The following is a 9,629-nucleotide window of genomic DNA, read 5'->3' as shown; positions in this document are numbered from 1 at the left end:
GTACTGATGTGTTAGAAGCTCTGACAAATTCTTTAGTATTTATTTCTCTGTCATTTTAGTTGGGTGTGAAAAAAAAGTTGCATTACTATTGTTGATAAAATAGAAATCTGCACTCACATTGCTTAAAGTGCAGTCACTGCACTTAAGCAGTGTACCTTGACTAAATTTTTGAGTACCCCAAAAGTCCCTTCAATTGCAATTCACTGCCAAATGCAGAAAATGACTGTATTGATTGTATTGTGAGAACTATGTTTTACTGTGCTAAAGAAATGTAAATTTGGTGAACTGGGAATAACTGATTTATGTGAATGAGACTGAAATGAACAACCTGGAACAGCAATCAACACATTTTGCATTAGAAAGTTAGATGAACTGATAGAAGAAAATTAGGAGATCTCTCCAAGAGAAATTACTGTCAATTGGCATTTCTTAGGAACATGTGTATCATATTGTTGAAGTTCTCTAGCACTGGAAAGTTTGTGTAAGGTGGTTTCCTTGCATGACTGAAGGCATAGACGAAAACTTCAAGAGTTGAAATTTATTAGCAATTGTCAAGCTATGAGAATGAAAGTGAAGAATTCCTTCATGGCAGTTGAGGAAACATTGGCTCATCATTATGACTCAGAAATCAAGCATCAGGCCATGAATATTATTACAAACCTACACAAAGCCCAAGTTTCATTAGGACCACTCATCTTTTTTTTGGAAAGCAGATGGTGTTATTCACATGGTTTTCCTAGAATCTGGCACCACTATCATCTCAGAGTGCAATATTGCAACACTCAACATTTTGAAAAAAAGATTAAATGGAATTTGGAAGAACAAGATGGAGATTTTGCTGGGAGATGATAATACTACGGTAGGCTTTATATCTCAGAAGCCTAGTAATTATGAAGAAATTGTGAAGTTGGAGCTCACCATTTTATTCCATCCATCATACAGTCCAGATTTGGCATCATGTGACTTCCACCTTTCCTAGAATTGAAAGAATACCTATCTGTCAGATGAAGAGGTGAAAAGACCAGCCTGGATGTGGTTGAAGAGACAAACTATGTAGTTCTTTTATAACAGCTTTAAGAAACTTGTCCATTGTTGTCAGAAAGTGAATGGTAATGATTATATGCAGGAATAAATGCAAGTAACAGAAGAGCTCCCTTCGATGATCATTTGACTTCCATTTATTAAAATTTTCCTATTTAAATTAAAGTTATGGAAGTGGGGATACTGCGTGTCATTCAACCCTCATATTTTCACACCTCCAACAAACAAAGTTCTAATATCGTTACAAGCATTCCTTACATGGATATCCATGTAAGGATAACCAGGTAAAGATAACCATGTAAAGACTCCAAGAACCTTGGAATACTGATCTCAGTGCCAGAACTCACTGTAGCAGCATTGCCAAAAAGGCATTAGGACTGTTAACCTAATCTTGTGAAGCTTCTTCTCCGATAATATTGAACTGCAAACTAGGGCATACAAGTTTGCTAGACCAATTCTTGAATGCAGTTCATCTGTCTGGAATCCGCACTGCATATCAGACATTAATACAATCAAACGAGTCCAGAGATAGTTTACGAGAAGAATCCTCTACTCTTCTGATTGCAACCGAATACCTTATGTCACCAGACTTGAAATTTTTGGCTTAGACAACTTAGAACTTTGCCATCTTCGATCTGACCTAAGCATAGTACATAAAATTATCTGCTACAATGTCCTACCTGTCAATGAATACATCAGCTTCAACCACAACAACCCACGAGCACTCAATAGGTACAAACCTATGGTAAAGCGCTCCAAACTTGATTGCAGAAAATACGACTTCAGTAACAGAGTTGTCAATTGCCTGGAATGCACTACTGACAATGTGGTTTCTTCTCTAAATCCCCAAAACTTTAATCTTAGACTGCCTACAGTCGACCTCACCCTGTTACTAAAAGGTCCTTAAGGGGCGTGCATAAGCGCACCAACATGCCTACCATCACTGTCCTAATATTCCCTTGTATTTGTATTCATTTCATGTATTCATAATCATGTTTATACTTATATCTGTTATCTAATTCATGCTTGACAAACTAAATAATAAATAAATAAAAAATATCCATAAACACATTAAATAACCAGAGGACCCTCACAAATCCCTGGCTTATTCTATGTTCAATGTTAAATCATTTATTGAGCAATTTGTTTTCAGGCCCAAGGCTAGAGACAACACAGTGAAATCCAATCAAGTTCAATCCTTACACCTAATGGTGTAATGGAGAGAATTTTATTAAACTAAAGCTATAACTTTTTAATCTACTAGCTATATCCTGGGAGATTCTAGGATAACAGCTATCCTAGACCTGTTTTCCTCTACTCTTTCTAGCTCAGGATTGTGCAGTCTCTTAATCTCGGCCTCATTCATGCTTCCAACATACTTTTTATTATCACAATTTAACTTCACATTCATAAAAAATATGGAAATTCATAGGCAAGGTTTCTAAATTTTATACAATATCACTTGTACCTTTCTCATCAGAATTTTGTCCAACATATTCCAGACATAGTTCATTTTTGTAACAGATGGAAATAAATCTAAAAATGAGTAAATTGCAATATAAATAGAATTACTCATAAAAAATGAAAAAAAAGTGTGAGAAGGGTAAATGGATAGGATTGGATAGAATATGTAAATCTTTAACATGGCTTCTGACACAAATTGGATTGGTTCTAGCTGTTATCTCAACCTCATAGCCTAATCTCCCAAAGAGAAAGATGTGGCAATTCTGATATTGCATATGTTGTGCTCTCTAATTATATTTTAGAATTCTTCTTATTAGCTGATTTTAGTGGAATTCAAGTCTGCCCAATGTAACAGTTGATTTCCTTTGTGTTTTGAAGTTAGCTACCATATTTTTTGGAGTATAAGACACACCTTCCCCCCCCCCCAAAAGTGGGTGAAAATCTGGGTGTGTCTTATACACTGAATACAGCATTTTTGGCTTCCCAAAGCCCCGCCTCCTTCACAAAAATGGACTTGCAGAGGTTTGGGAGGCCTGCAAGGTGCTCCTGGGGGCTGAGGAAAGCAAAAATAAATGAAACATGGGCTGTTTTCTGCTTGTTTTTGTTCCCCTGCCCAGCTGTCAGGAGAATTCTACAAGCCTCCTAAAGGCTATGCATGCCTTTTGGCAAAAAAACCATGGTGGTTTTTGCTCATTTTTGCCCCCCCCCCAAGACCCCCCAGGAGCACTTTGCAGGCCTCTCAAACTCTCTGCATCTCTCTCCGTTTTTCACACAAAAAAAATGAGGCATGCAGAAGGTTTGAGAGGTCTGCAGAGTGCAAAAACTTTTTTTTTTAGTTTACCTCTTCAAAATCTTGGTGGGTCTTATACTCTGAAAAATATGGTAACTAAATGTGATCGCAGGCAAATACATAGTTTAAAGATAGCAGTTCACTAATGTATGACATTTGTTTCTGAGATACAACTCCTTGTGTGAATATCATTTGGGCGGAGGAATTTACTAATGAAATTCAGGACTAGCCTGGTCACCTGAACACGCTGTCCTGAATGGAAAGATGTAATCCTAAAACAGATTAGAGGTTTTTTTTCATGGTACACGAAGTCTTGGGATAAAACTACTGAAAGTATTTACTAATTTAATGCCTTCAAGTCAGTGCTGACTCCTGGCAACTCCCTGGACTAATCCCTGCAGTTTTCTTGGCAAGATTTCAGAAGTGGTTCCAATTGCTGCTTCCTAGGGCTGGGAGAAAGTAAGTTCCCAAGGTCACCCTATTTGCTTTTTGCCTAAGATGAGATTGGAACTCATGGTCTCCCATCTTCTAGCCTGATGACCACTCTACCAAACCGGATTTGCTATTGTAACATGGGGATAAAATAGGTTTAGTATTATGTGAACAGAGTGGAAATTTGGTGTTGGCAAGCCCTGTTATTATTGAAAATCTCTGATGGGGAATAAATTACACAGAGCTCACAAGTGTTTTTCCACCACTTGGCTACATGATCATGTTACAAAATGTTTGTCCAGTTTTTTTAGATTTCTTGAGGCAAGGGTCCCATAAACCACTTTTCCTGAGGGTTCCTAAAGACACTGCTGTTAATTAAAAAAAAAAGAATTTCCCCTTTGGTAGAGGAGGCTGTAATATTAGCATTTAAGAGGAGGCTGTGTGATGTGAGAAATACAATCTTTGTTATCACTTCTTGGGTGGTGACCTTGGCTTTGGTGGGGACAGAGAGGAGAATAGGGGGAGGGAGGGAGGGAGAGAGAGAGGAGGGAAGGAGAGAGGGGGAGGGAGAGAGGGGTAGGAGGGTGGGAGAGAGAGGAGGAGAGAGAGGAAGAGAGAGGAGGGGAGAGAGGGAGAGTGGGGGGGGAGAGAGGGAGGTAGGTGGAGAGGGGGAGGGAGAGAGGGAGGGAGAGGCGGAGAGAGAAGGAGAGAGAGAAGGGAAGGGAGGGAGATAGAGGGTGAGAGAGAGGGGGGAAGAGAGGGAGGGAGAGGGAGGGAGGGGAGAAGAGAGGGAGGAAGGGAGAGGGAGAGAGACACAAGAGAGAGATAGGGATCTTTCTATTAGTGCTTCTTTGCCAATGATGAAAGGTTTTTTCCCCTTTGCAAACAGCATGGCTATGTTATTTTAACATACTGATGATTGCCTAATTTCATTTCAGCAGAGAAATAGACACAACAATGCATGGAAACAATGCAGTTTTTCAAGCCCGGAGTACTCAGGGCTTTCATTTCAAAGAGTGCAGAACCATGAAGAAAACATGGTTTTCAGGGGGGGAAAACATTGTCGACTTAATGTAAATATAGGGGTGGGGGGGATGACATTTGGAAGGAAGGACTGCTCACAAGAAAGCATAAGTAGCCAGTCTACTGTAAATTTATCTCTCATGTGTTTGATTTCAAAATTTCCCTTCTTCCCTCATATACAGAGAAGTTAAGGGGAAAAACATAACATTTAATGTTTAATGTTTATAATGCCTTGGTAAGGCCACACTTGGAATACTGCATCCAGTTTTGGTCACCATGATGTAAAAAAGATATTGAGACTCTAGAAAGAGCGCAGAGAAGAGCAACAAAGATGATTAGAGCATTGAAGGCTAAAACATACGAAGAATGGTTGCAGGACTGGGTATGTCTAGTTTAATGAAAAGAAGGACCAGGGGAGACATGATAGCAGTGTTCCAATATCTCAGGGGCTGCCACAAAGAAGAGGGAGTCAAACTATTCTCCAAAGCACCTGAGGGTAGAACAAGAAGCAAAGGGGGGAAACTAATTAAGGAGAGAAGCAACTTAGAACTAATGATAAATTTCCTGACAGTTAGAACAATTAATCAGTGGAAGAACTTGCCTCCAGAATTTATAAATGATCCAACAAGTGTTAAAGACAAGATTAGATATCCATTTGTCTGAAATGGTGTAGGGCAGTATTGGCAAACTTTTTCGGCACTGAGTGCCAAAACGGGAGTGCACGCACGCATGTATGCAAGGGAGCGCCGTAAACTGGAAGAGCAGTTGCCTGGTGCACATGCTGTTTCTAGTATGCATGCACATGAAAAGATCAGCTACCAGCATGCATGTGTGCTCCAGAAACCAGAAGCTCAGTTTTCCCGGCATGCGCATGTGCACCAGGGAGCTGCTTTTCTGGTCTCTGGCACTCTCACAGGTGCAAAAACCAGCTGGCCAGTGTGGTGGAACCCAGAAGAACAATGGGTGATGGCTGTCGTGCCAGAAGACATGGCTGTGTGTGCCACTTCTGGCATGCATGCCATAGGTTCGCCACCATAGGTATAGGGTTTCCTGCCTGAGTAGGGGGCTGGACTAGAAGACTTCCAACGTCCTTTCCAACTCTGTTATTCTATCTAAGTGTGGTACCCTCCCTTTATGAATCTATTGCTCTTCAGATATTTTATGACCAAAGTTCTGAGGATTCTGTGGAGTGGGCTGGTTAGCAATACCGGGAGTTGTAATTTCAGTCCCTTTGAAAAGCACCAAGAGGACAAAGTCTCAAGAAGACGATGGTAGCAAGGGCTATGATCTTGAAGGTACAAATACCATGACCACAATTCATTGTTTTACATACGATTATGGATGCTAGGGAAATCAGTATGCTTAGCTCTAGAGCTGAAAAACAAAGTAAACAACAAAAACAACAACCCTTCATTACCAGAAAAAAAGGCTGAAACACCCAAATGAACCTCTTTTAAGTAAACAACAACAACAACAGAGAAAATAAAAAATTAACAGGGCAGCAAAGTGGCTCTTGATATGTATTTTCAAAGCTACTTCCATACTATTATCGTTTCCACAAATGATGATAAAAGAAATGCTCCTCACCATCTTTACTTCAAGTTGCAGGCATCTGTTTAATTCCAAGAGGCTTTCTAGCCAACTTTAAAGGCTTGCTGTAATGGCTGAAGTCTCTAGGATGGAGACATAAGGAAGAATTTCTTCAAAAGGGGAAAAAGTGGTCCATAAACTGCAAAGAATCACATTGTTTCAAGAAAAAAAGGGCTTATTTTACTTCAATTTTAAAACCACCTCATCTTAGTCAGAAATTAAATCAGTTTATGATCTATAAATTGAATTTCAAACAGAAGTAATGTTTTGAGATCACAGAGATTCAGAGCTAGTTTTGAAAAGCTACAAAGTGTTTGTAGTGCCTAGAAACAAGTATGTCCACCTAGAGAGTTTTGTATGACAAATGCTGTCCTTTGTTGTCCAGGAGAAACTACTCTCTATTACATGTTTGTTCACAGCATAGCATAGCATAGCATAGCATAGCATAGCATAGCATAGCATAGCATAGCATAGCATAGCATAGCATAGCATAGAATTCTTTGTTGGCCAAGTGTGATTGGACACACAAGGAATTTGTCTTTGGTGCATATACTCTCAGCGTACATAAGAGAAAGATACATTTGTCACGAATTCTAAGGTACAACACTTAATGATAGTCATAGGATAGAAGTTAGCAATCAAATCATGCTAGGAAACAATTAAGTTATAAGTGAGAGGAGATGGGTGATAGGAACAATGAGAAGATTAATAGTAATAGTAATGCAGACTTAGTAAATAGTTTGATAGTGTTGAGGGAATTATTTGTTTAGCAGAGTGATGGTGTTCGGGGAAAAACTGTTCTTGTGTCTAGTTCTTCTGGTGTGCAGTGCCCTATAGTGTCATTTTGAGGGTATAAATTGAAACAATTTATGTCCAGGATGTGAGGGCTCTGTAAATATTTTCACAGCCCTCTTTTTGACTTGTGCAGTGTACTGGTCCTCAATAGAAGGCAGGTTGGTAGTAATTGTTTTTTCTGCAGTTCTAATTATCCCCTGAAGCAGAGGTAGGTCGCTCCTGGTTTGGCCTGGTTCGGCCAAAATGATAATGTCAGCTGCGGGAGGCTCTGTCCACCCATCTGGATGCTTCTGTGCATGTGCAAAAGTATTGTGCATGTGTGTGAGTGCACACACGAGCATGAGTGAACCAGTAGTAAACCGGTTAGCAACCCACCACTGCTCTGAAGTCTGTGTCTGTCTTGTTGGGTTGCAGAACCAAACCAGACAGTCATCTATCTCTAGAAAGTAGGCAGCAGCAATCCGGATAAATGAGCAGACAGCATAAATATGTGAGTGGGAGAGAGAAGGTTTCTCTGTCTTTTACTATAGGATACAGGTGCCTATGAATTTGTATTTTGAGTACTACCTGGGTTTTCTTAACCCACTCTGCATCAACAATGCTCTGCTTGTATTCCGCTATATTGTCCCATTCCCTGCCTATTTCCTTTCAATTCATCCTTTTGCTTAAACCCAGCGATTAAAGCCAAACCTCCCTTTGCTCTTTGTTACACAAAAAAGACACAAAATACTGATCTATTTATGCAAAGTAGTCATTACCTGCACATTTCCCTCCTTATTTGTGTAAGAATGGTGTTTTATAGAAAGATGTCACTGGGAAGTCAGTGGCATTAAGCTAGCTGAATGATTTCCAGCATTTCCCATCGCCTGGGCTTCCAGAAACTGCAAAAAGGGCTCCTTTGATCTGTTTTCAGTGATTTTTGGATTAGTCCAACCGCTGTCTTATTGATCACCAGCTGCCAGGAGCTTTAATCTGATCAGATGCAGCACAATTGGTTTCGTTCCCTGGCGCCTGACTCAGATTTCAGAGCAGGGAAGAAAAGTGTGACATCATCCTTGCTTGCATCTGCGCTGGATAGCTAATAACATTACCCAATGAGTTTTGAAGACCATTACAGTCCATGTTGATCCTGATTATTATGAAGAACATTTTCAAATTTACTGCACCGCAGGGCAGTCTTGAAAGCATCATTTTTAAAACTTAAACATGTTGCATTGGCCTACCGTGAACTCAGAAGGGGGAGGAAGATTGAGAGACACTGCTAGAAACAGTGAGAATTTTCTTTTCTGATTCATTGTGTGTTCAGACTGTGTGCGGTTTCCTTCCTCTTTCTTTTGTTCCTCTGATCATTGAGCTTGTTGACAACTTTACGTGCCACACCCTCAATGCATAGGTGGACCCCCTGTCTGAGGTTGCACCTGCATATGTTTTATCTGCTTTCTAGTAGGGTTGAAGGGAGATTCAAAAAAATTCATTATTAATCTATCTTTTGTGGCAGCCGCATCTCTAATAGTAATTTTGGCATTTTATTATAGCTATAATTATAGGCCAAAAAAAAAAAAAAAAGGAATTTTAGTTATCATGATAAACACAAAGAATGCTCAGAGTGAAGTTCAGGAATATATTTTTAAAAAGTTTTTTGATTGGTTTTTTTTCTAAGGCCTGCATTAACATTATGGTGCATTTACATTTCCTTTATGGTGCCTCCCAGGTCTGTTGGGCTGCAACTCCTAGCTGAGTGGATCTGTGCCAGATTTTTGCAATCTTCTGCCCTTCTTCTGCAGCTTTGCATAGAAACTTCTTTAAAAATTTTTTTTTTTAGTGCTTTTAAATATGGTGCAGAAGAATGAGGGATGTTGCTGCGGTTTCTTCACAGCTCCCTCTAGCAGCAAGGGAGAGCTTTTTATTACTTTGATACCATCCTAGGAGATAAAACTATTCCATAAGAACAAAGTAATTAATGTAGAAACACATCATTAAAAATTATGGAATTCTCACTTTTTAATGATGGCAAAACAAACCTCCTCAAAGCCCTGTAATAACATATGCTATCAAACAGAATTTGCAAAGGCAGTATATATATGTTATGCATAATTACACATAACATTACTTATAAGAAGAGCTGTATTTGGAAGAGGTTAATGGCTGGTCAAATGCCGTTGGGAAACCCACAAGATGAATGATAAGCAATAAGAATATGCCTTTCCTGACATTCATTGGCATGTTATTTTGGCACAGGAGGTGGTATATAGCCATCAAGATTTATTTATTTATTTATTGAATTTATGTATATGAGCACCCATTTCAAGTGTATGATTCTGAGTGGCTTACAAACAGAGTAAATGCAATATAACAAAATTATATAGGAGCTTGGAAAACAGAAAAGCCAGCTAACAACACCAATTAATATAATCGTGTAACAGGTTTCTCCCACATGCCCAGGGCTCCAAGCTGGATGACAAAACCAGGTTTTTGTGCCTTATCCTCTACCTAC

The sequence above is a fragment of the Thamnophis sirtalis genome, unplaced genomic scaffold (assembly GCF_051295495.1).
Source record: "Thamnophis sirtalis isolate CommonGarterSnake01/CBP01778 unplaced genomic scaffold, rThaSir2_p1.2 scaffold_5, whole genome shotgun sequence".
NCBI classification, from domain to species: domain Eukaryota; kingdom Metazoa; phylum Chordata; class Lepidosauria; order Squamata; family Natricidae; genus Thamnophis; species Thamnophis sirtalis.
This window is presented reverse-complemented; position numbering follows the sequence as displayed.